The sequence below is a fragment of the Phyllostomus discolor genome, chromosome 14 (genome assembly GCF_004126475.2).
Source record: "Phyllostomus discolor isolate MPI-MPIP mPhyDis1 chromosome 14, mPhyDis1.pri.v3, whole genome shotgun sequence".
In the NCBI taxonomy this organism is placed as follows: Eukaryota; Metazoa; Chordata; class Mammalia; order Chiroptera; family Phyllostomidae; genus Phyllostomus; species Phyllostomus discolor.
The window spans coordinates 5648731-5668805 of record NC_040916.2 but is presented as its reverse complement, the minus strand read 5'-3'; the positions used below and the strand labels follow the sequence as shown (position 1 = coordinate 5668805).

The 20075-nt window shown below is 39.1% G+C and overlaps 1 protein-coding gene and 1 long non-coding RNA gene across 13 annotated transcripts in view; both read right to left on the bottom strand.

Annotated features, from left to right (window-relative positions):
- SRGAP2 (SLIT-ROBO Rho GTPase activating protein 2) overlaps positions 1 to 20075 on the bottom strand; it is a 244862-nt gene that overhangs the window by 94726 nt on the left and 130061 nt on the right. The window lies entirely within an intron of this gene.
- LOC118498201 lies at positions 12930 to 18094 on the bottom strand. Its single transcript, XR_004900726.1, has 3 exons — positions 18065 to 18094; positions 14194 to 14205; positions 12930 to 13072 (listed from the first exon to the last, which is right to left on the bottom strand). It is a non-coding gene; the product is annotated as an uncharacterized LOC118498201 (long non-coding RNA).

Here is a 20075-nt window from a genome sequence, read left to right as displayed (position 1 = left end):
TAAAAGTAAAACTACAGCTAAGATAAAAAATCTGACTTATACTAAATGTTAGAGAGGATGTTGAAAATGAAACTTTTATACACTGCTGGTGGGGGGTGAAAATTATTAATAACTATTTTGGAAACACTTCAGCATTATACAAGGGGGGGCCACCCTGCCCAAAACCACAAAATTTATTTATTAAAAATTGTGTATTTATTCCTACAAGATTAAACTTCAGTCACCTTCAAATACTCTCCATTTGAAACAATATACCTATCAAGACATTTTTTCCCACTGTTCAAAACAGTTTTTGAACTCATCAATTTGATGCCTTTTAGTGCTTCTGCCATTTTTTGCTTCACCTCTTCGACATTAGCAAAACGTTTCCCTTTTAGGACTTTTGTCATCCGGGAAACAAAAAAGGTTGATTGGGTGAAATCATGTGAATAGGAAGGGTGGAACACGGGGGTCATGCCGTTTTCTTGGTCAAAAATGGCTGAACATTCAGCGTAGATCATAAATTACCCATCATAAAATGGGCAAACGTGTTGAAAAGTCTTCAAAAAAAAATTCACTGATGCTGAACGCAGCCTCTCACAACAATGTCAGCTGGCACACTGATACAGATGGGTTCCTAGACCACTCAGCTCGTGGGGGAAGCCTGTACTACAAGAGGCCCGGCCTCCAGAAGATAATTCTTTTTTTTTTTTTGAGGGTCTCCCTTCGTATAGTGCAAAAGAAGACGTGCCTATTTTTTTTTTGACTCAGCAATTACACTACTAGGTAGATTCTCTAGAAATCTGGGCATATGTATAGCAGTATGCACATGTAACGATGTTCACAGTAGTCCCAAACTGGAAACAACCCAAGTGCCCATTGATAACAAAATGAACAAATAAATTGTGGTGAATTCACAAGCGGAACCCTACAGCAATGAAAACCAGCAAGGTACAGCTACATGGCACAGCGTGGATGATTCTCATGAATGGGGGCAAACAAAAGAAGCAAGACAAAAGACTGAATACAGTATGATTCCACTTATCTAAATTTCAGAAAGAGGCAAAATGGAACTACACTGCTTAGAGGTGAATACCCAGAGCATATAATTTAAGAAAAGCAAGGAAATGATTATCCCAAAAATAGAATAGTGGGAGGAATAGAGAGCTGTGACAGGGAGCAGCAGAAACTTTTGAGGTGCTGTTAAGGTTTTACATGTTGACTGGTATGGTTAGTTACTGTGGTGTTTGGTTTACAATTACTCATTTATTATATACATATGTTTTCTATACTTCAAATTTTTAAAACTGAAAAAAAGAGGAGTTGGTCAGCACTACCTATCACAAAAGCAAGGATGGGGTTTTAGCTCACTTTGGCTCATGGGTCTTCCTTAAACAACCGAGCTGGATACAAGCTCTTCCTCTACTGCCTGTACTACATTCTCTAGCAATTATTATCGATGGCGTTTATGGGACACTTATATCTATGCTGCCTTGATTAAAGCTATTTATGTAAATGTGTTCTCCCCTTTCAACTATAGTATAAGCTTCTGAAGGATCTGAACTACATCCTGCAATTAGTAATTAACAAAAATAGTAATTGTAGCTTACATTTATCTAGTGCATTTACAGGCATAACCTTATTTAATCTTTGTAATAAATGTATGAGGAAGTTATTATTATCTCCATTTCATAAATGCGAAAGCTTAGAGAGGTTAAGTAATTTATCCATGGGAATAGCTATTCAATGGTAGAGTTAGAATTTGAACTCACAATCTCCTCTTCAAAGCCGCTTTGTCATATTTGTATTCTCTGCATCTTGTGCAATTGGATAAAAATGAGAGGATAAATGCCATAAACTTTCATAGCAAGAAAGAGGGGGCTAGTTAGTACAAAAGGATATCCTTGATGCGTAAGTTTGTAAATCTTCAGGTATATTCTGCTAAAAAGGTTGTGATTCCATCTGTTAAAGAGAGAGTAATATATAGAGGTCTATAAAAATAAGCCACAGGATTTCTGGTTACAGGGAGGAAACCCAAAACTTAATCAGCTTTTAAATTCACTTGCTGTATTTGGCTGGCTGGCAGTTCAAAGGGCAAATGGCAAACGCATGTCTCATTCTGCATCTTGGCCATAATGCAGGCGGAACTGAGCCAAGGGGTTTCCGATTACTGCTTTCCCACTGATGTGGTGGCCCTGTGGAAGCCTTCAACAGTCCATCTGTTCTTCGCTTTGGTCTTGGGACTTCAGGATGAATGGGATGGGAATGGTGGTAAACGACAAGAGAATGAGCACTGTCCTGGGGGCACTGCCCTATAGAGTTCAGGCAGCAAGAGCCCAAGGAAGGGAGTGGAAAGAGGCCTAAGAGGATGGGTGCTTTCAGGAGTTCCCTTAGCACCCAGAGGAGACATGAGGAGCAGAGGGAAGGCTCAAACACCCAGGGGAAAGGAAACCATTTTTTGATCCATTCCAAATAACGACCATGATCCAAAACCACTGTTACATCAAAAAGAAAGCAACAACGTCCCTTCCTGCATTCCTGCCTTTCCATGCCGGGCTGTCCTCTTAACTTGGGGATGAAGAGTGTGGCTGTGGGCTGGCCTCTCCCCCGGTCATCCCCACCCCCAGCTCCTGGGGACAATTGAGCTGTGTCTCTGGCATGTGTGGAGCTGCAGGTCATGGCCATATTTAACGAGAACATTCATTCTCCACAGGCGCTACAGGGCTCCTCAAAACGCCCTTTGTGTCACTTTGCCTTTCTCTCCACCCCCCCCACCCCCCAGCCTTGACACTAATTTAATCAAGATGTCCTTCTAGCTTGTAGATAGGGTGGACTCCTCAGTTCCGCATTCTTTGTGGCATTAGAGCTTCGAAGCAAAATATGTAGGATTGAAGCCAGCAAGTTGAGGAGATGGGGTCAGAGTCTCCTAGCTAGAGCATGTCAACCTTTTGTGTAAACTCTAGACAGAAAGAGTGCACTAGGTCTGTGATATAGTCTTAAAACTTTTTATTAACCCTAAATATTGTGAAGGTTGAAAAATATTTTCTTAGGCAAGTACACAGACATTCAGAGCAAGGGGAAAAAAAGCTAAGGAAAAGAAAAAAAAAGATATAGAATGTATTCATCAGCACTGTTTCTAGAATGCAGAACTAGAAAAGAGAGCTTGTTGTTGCAATTATGCCTGCTCTTTGTCCTCTAGTCTCCACCCCACTCACCCATAATTTTGTGAAATCTGAAAACTTCAATTGTCTTAGATAAGAATCAGATTTTAATTCAGACCTACCTCCCTTAGTTGCTTCTGTAGGACACAGTCAATATCTAGAAGAGAATCTCAAAATTGTGGTAGGAAATTCAACCAGTAAAAAAAATAAAGAAATTACCTGGAGTCCTGGATCCCCACCCAGGTTACCTGATTTCCAGTCCACTGTTCTTTTCCTATGCTGTGGTTTCTCCCTAAGACAACCTCACTGCTTGTCACCACTGTCCTCAGTTGATTTGGAGATACCCAACCCAACTCAGAAGCCTGAGTCTCGTGGACCAGAAGGAGTCAAATCTATTCAAGGGGGAAATGAGGCAGGCCTAGGGAACTCAGATAACCCATATAAGGAACTGATCTGGATATGTGTTAAAGCTCCTCTCATCAACCACTGATCCCTTTTGTCACAACCTCTGCCTGGGACATACGAGGGGGGACCCAAAATACCCCAGAATTATCTTCTGGAGGGCAAGCCCCTTACAGTATAGGCTTCTGCCACTAGCTGAGTGCTCTAGGAACCCATCTGTATCAGTGTACCAGCTGATGTCGTGAGAGGCTGCGTTCAGCATCAGTGAATTCTTTTTGAAGCCTCTTTCAACACGTTTGCCCATTTCATGATGAACGACTTACGTTCCGTGCTGAGTATTCTGCAGTTTGACCAAAAACACCATGGCCCTGGTACCCCACCCTCTCTATCCACCTGATCTTGTCCTGAGCAACCTTTTTTATTCTCCCGACTGAAAAAATGTCCTGAAAGGGAACCATCATGCTGATGTAAAAGAGGTAAAACAAAAAAATGGCAGAACTATTAAAAATATCAAAATTAACAAGTTCAAAAACTATTTTGAGCAGTGGAAAAAACTCTTGATAGATGGACTGCATCAAATGGAGAGTACTTCGAAGGTAACTAAAGTTTAAACATGTAAGGATAAATACACAAGTTTTTAATAAGTAAATTCTGGGTTTTTTGAGGTTCCCCCTCCTATAACCTATTCCCTCCATCATCTGCTTGCCAGTCAAAGGGCTACTGTTTCAGGACTCAGGAAGGGGCTTTTTTTTTTTTTTTTTTTTAAATACTAGCAAGCATGACTCCAGACTATAAGAAATGTATCTTTCACAGCTTTTGGAGCAAAACCAACTTCAATTCTGTCTTCTCCCACCTAGCTCAGGTAGGTAATTGGTCTGGGGTCAGGAACACCTGAAATGCATAGGCTAATCCCAAAGTTCTGATGTAGCTCTACAAACCCAATTAACCTCCCTGGCATGCTGAAGTGCTATTCAGCTCCCTTGCTAACCTGTACTGCAAAAGTTCGCTCTCCTCTAGCAAACTAAACCATTATCTCCTCCATGCTGCTTTTTTAAACTTATTTTTATTTTTCAATTACAGCTGACATTCAATATTACATATTAGTTTTAGGTGTATAGCATAGTGGTCAGACATTCACATAACTTACAAAGTGATTCCCCCCAATTAGTTTTGCACCCACTATTACAATATCATTGACTATATTCCCTCAACTGTACTTTACAACCTTGTGACTATTTTGTAACTGATAATCTGTACTTCTAAATCCCTTCGGCTATTCCACCCAGCCCCTCACCCCCTCCCATCTGGAAACCCTCAGTTTGTTCTCTATATCTATGAGTCTGTTTCTGTTTCATTTTTTTTTTTTTAGATGAAACACATAAGTGAAATCATATCGTATTTGTCTTTGTCTGACTTATTTCACTTAGCATAATACCCTGTAGGTCCATCCATGTGTTGCAAATGGGTAAGAGGTCATTCTTTTTCATGGCCAAGTAATATATCAGTGTAGATATGTACCACCTCTTCCTTATCCATTCACATTTTTTTTTTAAATTTTAATCTTCATTGTATTTTTTCCATTACCATTTAGTCCCTTAAACCTCCCTCCCCCCAGCAACCACCACACTGTTGTCCATGAGTCCTTTTTCCTGTTTGCTCACTCCCTGCACCTTCTAACTGCCACCCCCTACTAGCTGTCATCTGCTCTCCATCTATGAGTCTGTCTTGGCTTTGCTTGTTAGTCCAGTTTGTTTATTAGATCACACATATGTGTGAAATCATATGGTATTTGTCTTTCTCTGACTGGCTTATTTCACTTAGCGTAATTTTCTCCAGGTCCATCCATACTGTTGCAAAGGGTACAATTTTCTTCTTTCATGGTTGAGCAAATTGGAGCATTTAATCCATTCACATTTAAAGTAATTGCTGATCAGTGTGTAATTGTTTCCATTTTACTGTTTTCTGATTGTTTTTGTATGTCTCTGTTTCTAATTTTCTTGCTCTCTTCTCTTGTATGTTGGTGGCTTTCTATAGTGTTGTGTTTGGATTTCTTTCTCTTTATTTCTTGTATATGTCCTGTAGATTTTGGTTTGTGCTTCAAGTATACCAAGCTATATTTATAGCAGCCTGTTTTAAGCTAATGGTCACTTAAGTTCACGCACATTCTAAACTCAGTACCATTTTTACTCACCCCTCCACATTTATGATTTGTCATTACTTTCTTAACTTCTTTTGTATGTGTATTTGTGTGAATTCCTTCATTTACTGCTGTAGTTACACATGATCTTGCTACTTTTGCCTTTTAACTTTTGTATTAGCTCTAGTGTTGGTTGATCCACTGCTTTCATGTGTATACCTTTGTCAGTGAGAAATTTTTTCTTTGTCATATTTTCTTACTTATACTTTTCATTTTTTTCTTTTCCTAAAGATGTCCCTTGCCATGTTGATGTACAGTTCTTAAAATTGTTTTGTAAGACTTTGATAATAAAACACTTTTAAAAAATGTCCCTTTAACACTTCTTGTAATACTAGTTTGTTAGTGATAAATTCCTTCAGCATTTTTTTTTTGTCTTGGAATCCCATGCTGTTTCTTAAGGTAAGAAATGAGCCTTTACCCTTCCCCCTTCCCTCCTCCCTTTTGCCGACTTGCATATTTTCTTGCTTTTCTGGAAAAGCTGGTAAGAAATGCTTCCCTCAAACTCTAGTATTGTAAGGCTATGGTCTATAGCTCTGGGTTTTGTGTTAGGGTAGAGGACACTCATTCTGACCCAAGAGAGAATGATACCAGCTAATCTAGCAAGTGGCAGTAATTTGGGGAAAAGGCCAGTGGAAGCGGCCTCTGGGATGTGGGGAACAATGTAGCATAACCTATCACCAAATGGTGAGCACATCTGCACTGGAGATTAGAGAAGGCTCTGGGCTAAACATAGAGAGTTTGGCCAGAGAGTTGTCCAAGACGCAACACTCGCAAAACTTCATTTAATGAGACCTACAATATATTTAACAAAGGGAGCTATGCTGGCTCTTAGAAGAGTAATCCATAGGTTATTTAGATATTTAGTAACCTAGGGAAAATATAATTTTTTCCCTGTCTCGGAATTTTTCTAGCATTTAAAAAAATAGCAGAAAAAGTAAGCCCTTTTCATTCTGATTCCAAATATAGCCGGAATGTCTCTCCCATCTTCGCCATTCCTTCTCCCACTGCCTTAATTCAGGATTCCATTATCCCTTAAATGAACCGTCACAATGGTTTTATCATTGTTTTTGCTTTTCTAATCTCTCTCATACCCAAACCTCTCGGAGCAATCTTTCTAAAGGAAAAATCTGTCCGTGGTACTCTATTAATAAAATCCATTACTGGAACTGTTTCAATTAAGACGCATCTATAGATGCTAAAAGGTAGTGGGCAAAGGATGAGGAGAAATGGGATGTTTACATTGTTTCAAATATTCAGGAGATCTAAGATTCTCCTCACAAGATACTTGAGTGCAAAGTGAAATGCAACAACTTAAGTAAAGAAATCTGGCAGACATCTACCTTGACCAGGTAATCGAAATGATCACCACGAGTAATGGGGCAAATCCACAAGTGCCTCCCGACACAATGCACTGGGTGAGTAATGCTGTCACGTCCATGGTACTCCTATCAGAATTGCTAACCTGAATCTAACCATGAGGAAATATCAGACAAACCAAAATTGAGAGACATTTCACTAAATAACTGGCTGATACTCTTCAAAAAGTGTCAGTCATGAAAGACAGAGAAAAGAGGAAACTAAAGCAATGGTGTAAGGTAACACGTGTAATCTTGACTGGACCTTGAACCAGAAATTGAACATCAGTGGGGCAATTAGTGAAATTTGATTTAGATAAGATTATGGAATAGTATTTTATCAGTGTTAATTTCCTGATTTTGATCGTTATATGTGGCTATGAGACTTTTACATTTGTAGCATTAGGGGAAGGAGTATATAGGAATTTTTGTGCTGTTTTTGCAACTTTGTGCTACATTTGAAGTTATTTCAAAACAGAAAGTTTAGAAAAAAATAACATTACGGGGGCTTCCCCTTTGCAGGCTTCATTTCAGAGTGTAAGCTCTTTAATGTGGCATGCAAGGCCGACCGCATCGCTTGCCATCTCCTAAAAGGGTCTGGTGTTCAGCCATCCTTACCCAAAGCACCTCTAGTTCTAGAACACTATTCGCTTGTCTCTACCTCCTTGTTTTCTGCACAAGCTGTTTCATCTCCCAGGAGTCCCTATATAGCCCTCACCACCCCAACTCCTACTCTTCCTTAAGACTCAAATGACTTCATAAGGCAAACCTCGCCTCATGCTTCCCTCCACTGAAGAAGTTGTTACTACACTGTATTATCATTGCTTATTTGCACATCTGTTTCTCCCACTAGACTCTGTGCTCTTAAGTCAGGGGCCATGCCATGCCATCTGTCTAGTACCTGGCAAAATGTCACACTGCCAAAACTCAGTAACTATGTGTTACAAAGAACATGCTGTCTATGCTTTGAACTAGTATAATACCCCACTTTTGTATGGTGTCTAATGGTTTACAAAGTACTTTTACAAAAATCCCCACACTTAGAGAACTTCAGAGAGAAATCTTAGAAAGATTAGTCCAAACCCGTTTTACAGGTCAGAATACCTAGTCCTCAACAAGTTAAGAAGTTAGGTCACAATGCTGGGCAGTGTGAAAGCTCAGAATAGACCTTCACTCCTGGATCAGAATCTTCTCTGACTTACAAATTACAGCAGGGGCCTCCCAGCTTCAAACCAACAAATATCACCACACGCACGCAGGCAGAAGTGTCCGGCCTGGCATGGTGCTTGGGGAAAGCCTTTAATAAGTGCTTGTTAAAACCATGTGAATCACCAGGGAGCAGACCCACAGTTCCTTATTTCCCTTATTTTCCCTGCTCAGCATTGAACCTGAACAAGGTGTGAAGCTCAGGCTTGGCCTAACCCAGACACCTACCTGAGTGCATCTTGTATCAGGAATGTACATCTTGAAGTCAGGAATGTGCAGCTGGAATACACTAGTCTTCTGTAGAGCCCTAGCTTTATACCTGAGACCTGTGATCCAGAGAGCAGGAGCCTGGCTTTTCTCCAGGGCTAGTGAGAAGATGAGGTAGAGACTCTGCATAGCCCTGAGCTACGTGATACCAGACCAGAGGCAACAAGCACAGATCACATCCTCACTATCCAACCTGGGGAAGAAGTCCACCCCATGAGCCAGAAATCATCTGTTCTGATTACAATGCCTGTTTAAAATCTTCCTGGCCCAGGAGAGGATATGCACTGATAACTTTAATAATGCCAGCAGGTACAATTAATTTCCATTCCTGATTTTCATATACTGTTATTGTGGGAAGGAGACTGGAAGGACAAAACTCAGCTCCAGTGGGGCTTCAGCCTGCAGCTCTGAAACAGACACAACGCTCCAAACTCAGCATGGAAAACCTCATCCTGTGTTTCATCAGCAGGACCAGTGCTAACCCATGAATGCTTGAAAGACCTGTGTGGCCTTGGGGGCAAGGGTAATTCTTTTGTGACTAGGTAATAGTGACTACAAAATTAAATTAAATTAAATGTAAAAGCCCAGGCAGGATTTAATATGTCTAATGAACACAGTAATTAAGCAAGATTTAATCAAAATGATACTAAAATATTCCATGTTATTTGAAAGAGGAATATCTATTTAATCGGCCAATGTGTTCTGCATTGAATGTATTCCTAACATAAATTTTTTTAAAATTAATCTATCAAAAAAAATTTTTTTAACCCTGACTGGTTGTGGCTCAGTGGGTTGGGCATCATACTACAAACCAAAGGGTCGCAGGTTTAATTCCTGGTCAGGCACATGCCTGGGTTGTGGGCCAGGTCCCTGGTTGGGGGCATGCTAGAGGCAATTGATTGATATTTCTCTTGCACATCAATGCTTCCTCCCTTTCTTTCTCCACCCATCCCTTCCCCTCTCTCTAAAAATAAATAAATAAAATCCTTTTTTAAAAAAGAATTTTTTTATCATGTACACAGACAAAAGTGTGGTGACAGCCAGAGGAAAGGGGAAGTGAGGAATGGGTGGAGGCGGGAAAAGTTGGGGGAAATAAGGATATCTGTAAGAGTGTCAAAAATACAAATTAAATAAAAATAAAAATAAAATTTTAAACTAAAAACTTGTTAAAGTCAACTAGAAAAAGCTAGGTTGATTTATGTAACATTTCTCTTCTAAAGGAGGTTCATATCCTTTTCCAAGGTTATCCTCACACCATTTCCACAAGGCAAATGCGCAAGAAGGATGCTTTAAAAATTTTTGTTTTATTTATTAATTTGAGAGAGAGAGAGACATCAATTTGTTGTTCTACTTCTTTATGCACGCATTGGTTGGTTGCGTTTTATATGTGCCATGACTGAGAACTGACCCCACAACTTTGGTGTATCAGGAGAACACTCTAACCAACTGAGCTACCCAGCCAGGGCAAGAAGGATATTTTTTCATTCCATTCACAGATGGGCACAGAGAGATCTAGGAAGGTCAAATTCTGATGTAAAGCTCAAAAGAAGGTAATGCTAGAGTTGGAAGAGTTTTTTTTTTTTAACTTCCCCTGTCAGGAACATTCTATGGTATTCCTTCTTACGATTATTTGAAAGGATAAGAAAGTGCTTAAAATTCGAGTGTAGGTTCTGTTAGGACACAGCTGTCTCCCAAGATTCAAAAATCCAAATTTAATGACGTTTGCTCAGATCCCACTCTCCCTGACCCCGTCAGAGCACCTATCAAGTCGCCTTTTTCTCACTTAGTTTCTATGAGCCGTGTTATTCTCATTTTCCGTTCGCCCCTTTTGATTTGCGTCTCTCTCCTGTACGCTGCCTCCTCAAAGTCCTTTCTCTAGGCCCCAACTGCACTTTTCTCTGAGTACTCACTTTTATGGCTTCAACCATCAGTTTTATAAGATTAATTTTCAAATCTCCCTTCCAGCCATACCCCCCACTGAACCTTCACTTTGCCATGCCTAAAACTGAACTCAAGGAGTGTGGCTTTGTATCCTAAAGTGAGGACTGGATAGAAATGAGAAGACTGGGTAAGTTTAACAAGTTTTCTCCCATTATCCAAGACCTGGTTTCTACTACCACTTAACTAGGTAACCTAAGGCAGGTCATTTTCTGCTGGCACTCAGCTTCTTCAAATTACAGGGCTGGACTAGAATCAGTGGCTCTTTGCCATGCTTCTGCAAATAAATGGCAACTCAAATGCTCAAGCCAAAAAGTTTGGAGTCATTTTTGACTCCTCTTTTTCTAACATGCCACATTCAATTCAGCAGCCAATCCTATTGGCTCCAAACCAATATTGTATCAAAATACACCCCAGAATCTGACCTTTTCTCGGGATCACCACACATCTACCACTCTGTTCCATTCCACCATTATCTCCTCCCCAAATTATCTGTATAAGTCTCCTTAACTGGTCTTCCTTTTCTGCTCCTACCTTGCTCCTCTTTCAGTCTCCTCTTAATACAGAAGCCAGAATATCCTCACTTAAATAGGAGTCCGACTGTGCTCTTCCTCTGTTCCAAACCCTCATGTCGCTCTCCAACCATGTCTCCCACCGCTCTTTTCTTGTCTGCTGCAGTACACAGGCCTCACTGCTGTGTCTCTAGCCAGATAAGCACCATCCTATCTCTTGGCCTTAAACAAACTGTTTCCTTTGCCTCAAATACCTTTCTCAGAGGGCTAACTAGCCAAATCCCTCATTTCCTCCCAGAATCGGTTCACATGCCAGCTTATCAACGAAGCCTTACCTGCTACCCCATAGAAAACAGCAATATCCTCAGCACTCCGTACTCTTTCACCCTGCTTTATTTTTGTCATCATCTGGTATGTTACATATTTCTGGTTTATTTGTATATTGTCTGTTTATGCAACTAGAAACATGAGGTTCCGTGTAGGCAAGGGCTTTTTCTGTCTTGTTGTCTGCTGCATCACAGCGCTTACCGCAGTGCCTGGGACACAAGAGGCACACTGTAAACACCTGCTGAACGACTCAACGGACTTCGGTGTCTCCAGCACAATGTTTACCTCCTATCAGGTCACTGAGCACTATCTATAGTTTCTTTGCTGCGCCTCTTACTAAGATCTGGCTTATTTTGCTTAGCATAATGCCTTCCTGGTTTATCCCTATTGTTACAAATTGCAGGATTTCCTTCTTTTTTATGGCTGAATAACATTCCATTGTATATACAGGGGTAGGCAAAGCAGGTTTACAGTTTTGAGTATGCAAAACACAGAGATTATTTTCATGTTTTTATTTAGCAATTTATTTATGAACAACTGTAAACCTACTTTTTCCAACCCCTGTATATGCCACATTTTCTTTATTCATTCGCCCATCTGAGGACTTTTAGATTCTTTCCACATCTTGGGTATTGTGAATAATGCTGTGATGAACATGACGAGGATGCAGATACCAACATTTCAGTTCCTTTAGATATACACCCAGGAGCAGAACTGCTGAATCGCATGGAAGTTCAACGTTGAATTTTTTGAGGAACTGCCACACTGTTTTTCTTATGGCTGCACCAGTTTACATTCCCACCAAAATGTCTAAGTATGCCCTGTTCTCTATATCCTCCCCAATGTTAGTTATCGTTTGTCGTTTTGATAATTTTGGAGCACTTTCTGCCCAGGTTTTACTGATTTCTATGACATTCTGGAAAGGAAGAGTATGAGTATGAGTAATTTTCTTCAAGAAAGATGAGAAAACTGAAACCTAGTGCAGGGAAAGAACTCTGCTGAGCCATGAGGGCCCAGGCTCAGCCATAGCTTTGAAGTCTGGATTCCCAGCTGAGCTCAGACACAATGAGGAAGACAGAAGAGGAAGAAAAAGGGAAAGAAGAAGGGGAAAAGCCCCATTCCTTCCCTCAAGTCAAATATAAGTAGGGTATTTCCAAATGAAAGCACAGGCAACCCAGTCACCCTACAAACAAGTGATTTCCAAGAAGATGCCACGGGATTCTGGCTGCTTCTGAATGGGCCAGAACGTGCTCCGACAGACAGTCCAAACAACACAGCCAAAAGACAAAATGCTATACAATCATTAAAGACAATGTCTTTCAAGAAGATGCAATGACATGGGTATAAATGTTTGTTTAAAATGTTAAACAACTATACAAAACTTAATATAATCCTAATTTTCTAAAGAAAATGCATATAGAAAAAAAATTAGAATAAAATATACCTAAATGTTAATACTGATTCTAACTAATCATTATTTTCTTTATTTTACCATGTATGGTATACTGTGTATACTGTGTATCCTGTAGATCCACGTTTTGGGCCCAAACTTTCAGGAAAAAAAAAGCTTTCATTTTAGTTTTTTAATTAATTAATTAATTTAAATTTAGAAACAAAACCAATTATCGTATTCCAGGGCATTGCCTTGCATTCGGATATCGTTATGGTTTCTAGAGTTACATTCCTAACACAGAAGCATAGATAAAAGAATTAAAAACATTTATGTAACTATGGAATTAGTACTACCCATGTATAATGTGCATCCTTATTTTTCCCTCAAAAATTTGGGCATTATACATAGCAAAATAATGTATTTTTGTTTTCACCACAATATCTTGAAATAATATGTAATGTTTTTACAATTTAAAAGAAGTTAAGCTAAAGCATTTTTAGCTTGCTTCGAAATCAAAGAAAACATAAAACCAGAAAATGTTACTTCTCAGTCATGTCCCTGGGCATTAATGGTAACTACTTAGCTCAACAAGAAGATGATTCCAAGATCTTGAGACCAGGAGGGGAGATACTCCTGGGTTCCTATGGTCTCTTGAAAACAAGAATTAGTGTAGACAATAGAGATTACTCTGTAATTGGAAGTTCATGTTGAGTAAATACTAGGACAAGCTGAACATAGACCCAAATGATTTGTGGGGCATGGGTAGAATGGGAAACCCAGTCCCACAAAGGAAAAACCCAAAGCACTTAGTGGCTGGGCTTAAAAGCAAAGAAGGATAGAATCAGGTAGAAAAAAGCAAGAGATCGGAGAAAGTCCAGAACTGTAAGGAGAGAAGATGAGAATAGAAAAGCCAAAGATGCTATCTCAAAAGAAGAATTAAAATTATTTTTCTCATTTGAAATAAAAATCATGCTCAAACAGGCAGAAATTCAAAGAATAACCACTGACAAAAATAGGAGACTCAAAAGAAGCCAGTCCTCCAAGAAGGGAGGCTGAAATCAAGGATGCCCACCCTCTCTGGACAAGCTGGGCAGGGAGCAGAATCAGAACAGCACCATGGAAAGTCTGGCCTGGCAGATGCACTTCTAAATACGCCACTGATTCCTTGTATCAGCACTGGCCCTTCAGCTTATCAATATAACGACTGCCACCTTTCTGCTCGGTTGGCCAAAAAGTTTATTTAGTTTTTTTCTGTAAGATAGCTCTAGTAGTGCTTAGTTGTCTTTAACTTCATTCAAAACAATTTTGTTAGATTGTATTGTGACAGCTTTCATATCAGCATGCATTTTAAAAAATGTATCAAAAGTGGTGAACTTTTGTGCAGTCATTTTAATAGTGAAGATGAAAGAAGATATGCAACATTTTTGGCGTATTATGCTGTATTATTTCAAGAAACGTAAAAACACAACTGAAATGCAAAAAAAAAAAAATGATTTGTGCCAGTGTATGGAGAAGGTGCTGTGACAGAATGAATGTGTTGAAAGTGGTTTGTGAAGTTTCGTGCTACTGATGACATTTTGGCCAAATAATTCTTTGCTGTGGGGCTGTCTTATGCCTTAGAAGATGTTTAGCAGCAACACTGGCCTCTGTCCACTAGTGGCCAATAGTGAGAGATAGCTGACATACTCAGAATATTCAATTCAATAGTTATTGGTGAAAATGAAAACCGTGTCTTTTCTTTTATGGAAAAAAAAACGTACGGACTTTTTGGCCAACCCAATATATGGCAGGCAGCAGAGCACAGTGATAGAAGAGATGATTCAGGGCTACCTAGGCAAAAATCCCAATTTGGCCACCAACCAGCTGTATAACCTTGAATCAACTGCTTAACCATTCTACTCACGTTCTTATCTATAAAAGGATATGATAAAACCAGTAGCCATTTTAAGGACTGTTGTGATTAACAAGATTAATACAGGTAAAGTACTTAGCATAGTCCCTAGGCATGGTTAGCACTCATTTAGTATCAGTTATAATTATTTTTGTTATTGCTGTGAATCTTATAATAAAAAATTGGTACCTAGTCAGCTTCCACACCATTAGTGTAGCTTCTCCAGGGAGTAATCAGTTTCTACAAACTACCATGTATTTGCATGGTGCCTGATGAGCTGTATTAACAATCCTCGCCTTTTCTCAGACAGATACCTTGCAGTCAAGAATAAGAGGTACAGACACACTAAAGAGTAACTTGGCTAGAACTATCATTGATGTTAAAACCATTTCATGAATGACTGAATTGGCACCCAACATTTACACCACACATAAGAGCATACAATAGGTGTTTATATCATGTGAAATAAAGTCTAACTGTGAGACAGAGAGTTCAGATTGCCACAACCCTAATCTGGCAGGCAGGCGGAATGTCAATATTTGCATCACTATTGGTGGACTAACTAGATAATATTGCCTGATGTGATGTAACATGAAGTATCCCACATTACCTATTATGCATTCTAGTCAAAAATAAATAGCTTGAATAAATTTGCCCTTTAGAAACAACTCGCAATTTACAGAAAATTCAAAACACATGAAGAAGTTAAATAACAATTTAAGGAGCAACCAGACAAATCTAGAAGGTGGGAAAATTTGGCAGACAATTGGCCTTGGTTATTCGACAAATCATTGTCCTGGAAAAGAAACAATACTAGCCCTCGTTGGTGTGGCCCAGTGGACTGAGTGCCAGCCTGCAGACACAAAGACTGCTGGTTCGACTCCCAGTCAGGACACATGTCTGGGTTGTGGGCCAGGTCCCCAGTTGGGGACATGTGAGGGACAACCAATCAATGTATCTCTTGCACACTGACTAATGTTTCTCTTTCTCTCTTTCTCCCTCCCTTCCCCTCTCTCTAAAATTAAGTAAATAAAATCTTAAAATAAAAAAGAAACAATACTAGATTAAACTTAAGGGACCAAAAACTAATGTGCACTAGATACTGACTTGGACAAACTAGCTATCGAGCACATTTTTAGGACAATTAGGGAAATGTTTACATCGCATGGGTAGTAGTAGATGGGATAAAAATTTACTGAAATGGAAAGGTGGAGATTTTGATTAAAGTAACAGATTATAATGGTGTGTACAATACAATCTTGTTTCTTTATTATACAGGTTGGGGCAAAAGTAGGTTTACAGTTGTTCATATAGAAAATAATACAATAATTAATAATAATAATATAAGAATAAACTTGTGTACACAATACTGTAAACCTACTTTTGCCCCACCTTGTTTTTTCACTTCTGTATTTCCTAATTTTCTACAGTGCACAATAACTATAAAATTTTAAAAGATTATTCAAAAGAATAAAGAGCAAAGAGGAAGAGAGGGAGGGGAAAAAGGGACAAAGAGAAGGAGAGGCGGAGAAAAGAGAGGGGGTGCAGGGAGGGAGAGGGAGAGAAGGTTTTGAATTCACTATCCTTAAAGCTCAGAATGTTAACCGGGTTCAACCATCTGATTTGGCAACAACTGTTTTCTAAAGATATCTCCTATAAATCCTGAAACATAGGGTGGTAGGGTATTGCAGTAGAAAAAAAGCAAGAGCATCAAATTCTAATGTCACCTCTTTTTGGTCTTACAAAAGAGTATTTTTACCAAGGTGAGCTTTAATTGTTTCAACTATATAATGGGAAAAACATGACTTCCAATATAATATTTGTAGCAGCATTATTCACAATAGCCTCAAACCGGAGGCTGAAATAGCTTCAAACCAGAGGCTGGTAACTTAAAGCTTAACAAATGCTACCAACAATGGAATGAATAAAACTGAAAAAGTTTCATGTCTCAGGATCCCTTCAGCCCCAGGCCAAAGGGGACTGATGGTCATCCTAGCTGCTGCCTACTATAGGGGAGATGGAATTTGGAGTTCAAAGCCTGCCAAGTGACAGGACTTGATAAATGACTTGGGCTTTCCATGGACACTCCAGAAAGGTCGTGCCTTAGGTGTACAGAATACATTCTAGAACTAAGGACAAAACCAAACAGACCCACTTTAACAAAGCATAAACCAGTTCCCCACAAATTTGAAGTGGTCCACCAGTGATTTAACTGCCTGGAACAAAACTTATTCCTCAGGGAAAGATAAGCCTATCTAGAGACTATAATGTATCAGCTACAGCATCCAATATGTCATAAAAAATCAGCAGATGTGAAAAAAATAAATGTGATCAGCAAGCAAGAGACAACCAGAAAACAGAAATAGAACCACACATGATGCTAAAAATAGCAGGTAAGAAATGTTTTAAATAATTGCCAATTGTTTTAAAAATAACAAATGAAGAGAGGAAAATTTTAGGAGATGCATGGAAAATAAAAAAAAAGAAAATCATAACACTAAAAAATATAATACCTAAAATAAAAAATTAACTGGACAGTATTAATAGCAGATTGATGCAACAAAAGATGAGTAAACTTTAGAAATCATCTAATCTAAAGCACTCAAAAAAAAAATCTTCCCTCAGTGACCTATGTGTCTGTTATCAAACAGCCTAACACATGTGGGGTCAAAGCAAGAAGAGGAAATGGGACAGAAAAAATACTTGCCAAAGATTTTCCAATAAGAAAAGCCGCTACCCACAGATCCAAGATATTTAGATATTGTACTTACCCAAACCAACTAAATGCAATGAAAACTACACTTAGACTCAGCAGAATCAAACTGCTGAAAACCAAAGATAAAGAAAAAATATTAGGGAGTGGGGAGTGGGCTAGGTGGAGGAGGGCACAGGGGGGAAAACTGGGACAACTGTAATAGAATAACAATAAACAAAATGCAGGCAACTGTAACTGAACAATGATAAAGTAATAAAAAATAAAATGCCCTATGTAATACATTGGAATATGTGATATACAATGACTATTTTTTGTCTAACTTATATTAGAGAAATTTTTTAACTTAAACTGTAAATTGCTAAGGATGTTTGTACTGAGTAAAACACAGTAAGATATTAAGAGGATGTTGTCCTTGGTATGGCTTTTATATCATAAATGACAGTACTCTGTGTTATTTTATGATGTGTATTGGTCAAAATACCTTTTCCAGGCACCTCTCAAAACAAACTGAAGACCAATATAACCTAACCTAAAAAAAGAAAAAAGAACAATCTGACAGTAACCATAGAGGAGTGGGGAGAGGAATAATGGGGGGAAATAGGGGAAGGGCCATCGGGGAACATGTATAAAGGACTCATGAACAAAGACAAAGGAGGTAGGCTCAAGGGTGGGAGGTGGGGATGGGTGGGATGGGGGGCATGGTGCGGTGAAAATGGAGACAACTGTACTTGAACAACAATAAAAAAAAATTAAACAAGAAAAATATAAAAATAAAAAAATAAAAAAGGAAAAATTTTAAAAGTAGCCATAAAACCCCCCAAACAATACATCCAGGGGAACAAACAATAAAAATCACAGCTAACTGCTCATCAAAAACAATGGAAGCAAGGAAGCAAGAGAATGACACATTTAAATTATTGAAAGAATATCACATAATTTGATATATATAATTTAAAAAAAACAGGCAAATACTTCTATTACATTACAAGTCAGGACAGTGGCTACTTTTCAGGGAGTAATGAATGGAAGGGGGCAAATTGAGTGACTTATAAAATACTGGTAACATTCTTTTCTTTTTCTGGGTGCTACCTACATAGTTGTTTTCAGTTTGTAAAAATTCACTGAGCTGTACACTTTACAATATATGTACTCTCTCTACACATTTTATAGTTCCAGAAAAATTTAAGGAAAAAAACTTGCAAAATGCATGGAAGGATTAGAGGAAATATATTTAGGGCCTACTGCAGTGTGTGATATTTATAGTAGACATTTTATAAAAGCTTATCATCATCATCATCATCATCATCATCATCATCCCACAGAAAGTTTTGGGAGATCTAGGCAGACTGAAAAACCCAGAGCTCTCTGGGGGCCAGTCTTACTCCTCACTTTGATTTTAAGCTCTGTTTGGCACCTAGCACAATGCTGCATCTACAGTATTCACTAAAATACGCCGCCTTTTCTAGCTTAGGGTCATATTCAAGTACAAGGTTGCATTTGGACACTTTTGTTTTCTGTCTACTGCACCTCTCTGTCCCAGACTTCATATTTTTAAAAATTGTTCTTCAGATTCTCTTAATCATCCCTTGACTTATAAAGATTGAAGTACCATTACACTTTTTAGAAAGATTTTATTTATTTAGTTTTAGAGAGATGGGAAGGGAGGGAAAAAGAGAGGGAGAGAAACATCAATGTGTGGTTGCCTCTCATGTGTCCTCCACTGGAGACCTGGCCCGCAACACAGGCATGTGCCCTGACTGGGAATCGAACCAGTGATTCTTTGGTTTGCAGGCCAGCACTCAATCCATTAAGCCACACCAGCCAGGGCCCATTACTACCTTTTAGGCTTTTTCAGAAAAGGCAGATAGATACTTGAGAACTAAAATACCAAAAAGGCAAACACAAACTAACCCAAGCAAAAGGCATCCTTGATGTACACATTCCCTCTGAGTTGAACCTAAGTAAAAAAAAAAAAAAAAAAAAAAAAAAGGGGGGGGGGGTGCCTAGACCACCTAGAGAGAAGGCCCAAGGGAGAGAATACAGATGCTACTGACCCAGTGTCACAGAAACCAAAGCTGAAATGTCAGGAATAGCACTAGCTTTAAAGCTCCCCTCAGTGTTGGCTTTGGCAGTGAACCTGACACCCCTTATCAGTAGAGATACCTTTCAAGTAGCTGGCAGCCTTCCCTCCCCTACTCAAATCAGCTCAGCTTCACATCCTATTCTTTTTTTTACAAAGAGAATCTCTACATCAGATATGAGAAAACAAAGCTCAATTAATCAGAACAGATTTTTGCTACCAACAAGATAAAGTAGGCAAATGGAGCAGCTGTCTGTAAGCACAGCACAATGCGGTTAGTGACCATGTTATGATGAGGAAGAAATTCACTCAGTAACAGATACCAAGTTCATTGGGGGAGGAAGTGGAGGGCGACTGAAAAACCACTCATCTACTCCTCCCAGAGACATTTCCAAGTTAAACCCTTTCTCAAGAGGGTAGAACAAAACCATTAGAAACCTGCTCATTTTTCATTATTTCGATCTACAGTACCTACCAGAAACCTTCAACTACCGGCATTGTGAGTCATTTCTTCTTTTCTTATTTATGACAACACCACAGCATATGTCTCCTTACAGAATCATCACCCTTTCTCCTCACATATGCCAAACAGCTGATTCAAACACTCCCTAGGGAATCCTATTCCAATGGGAAGGGAATACACATGTAGGT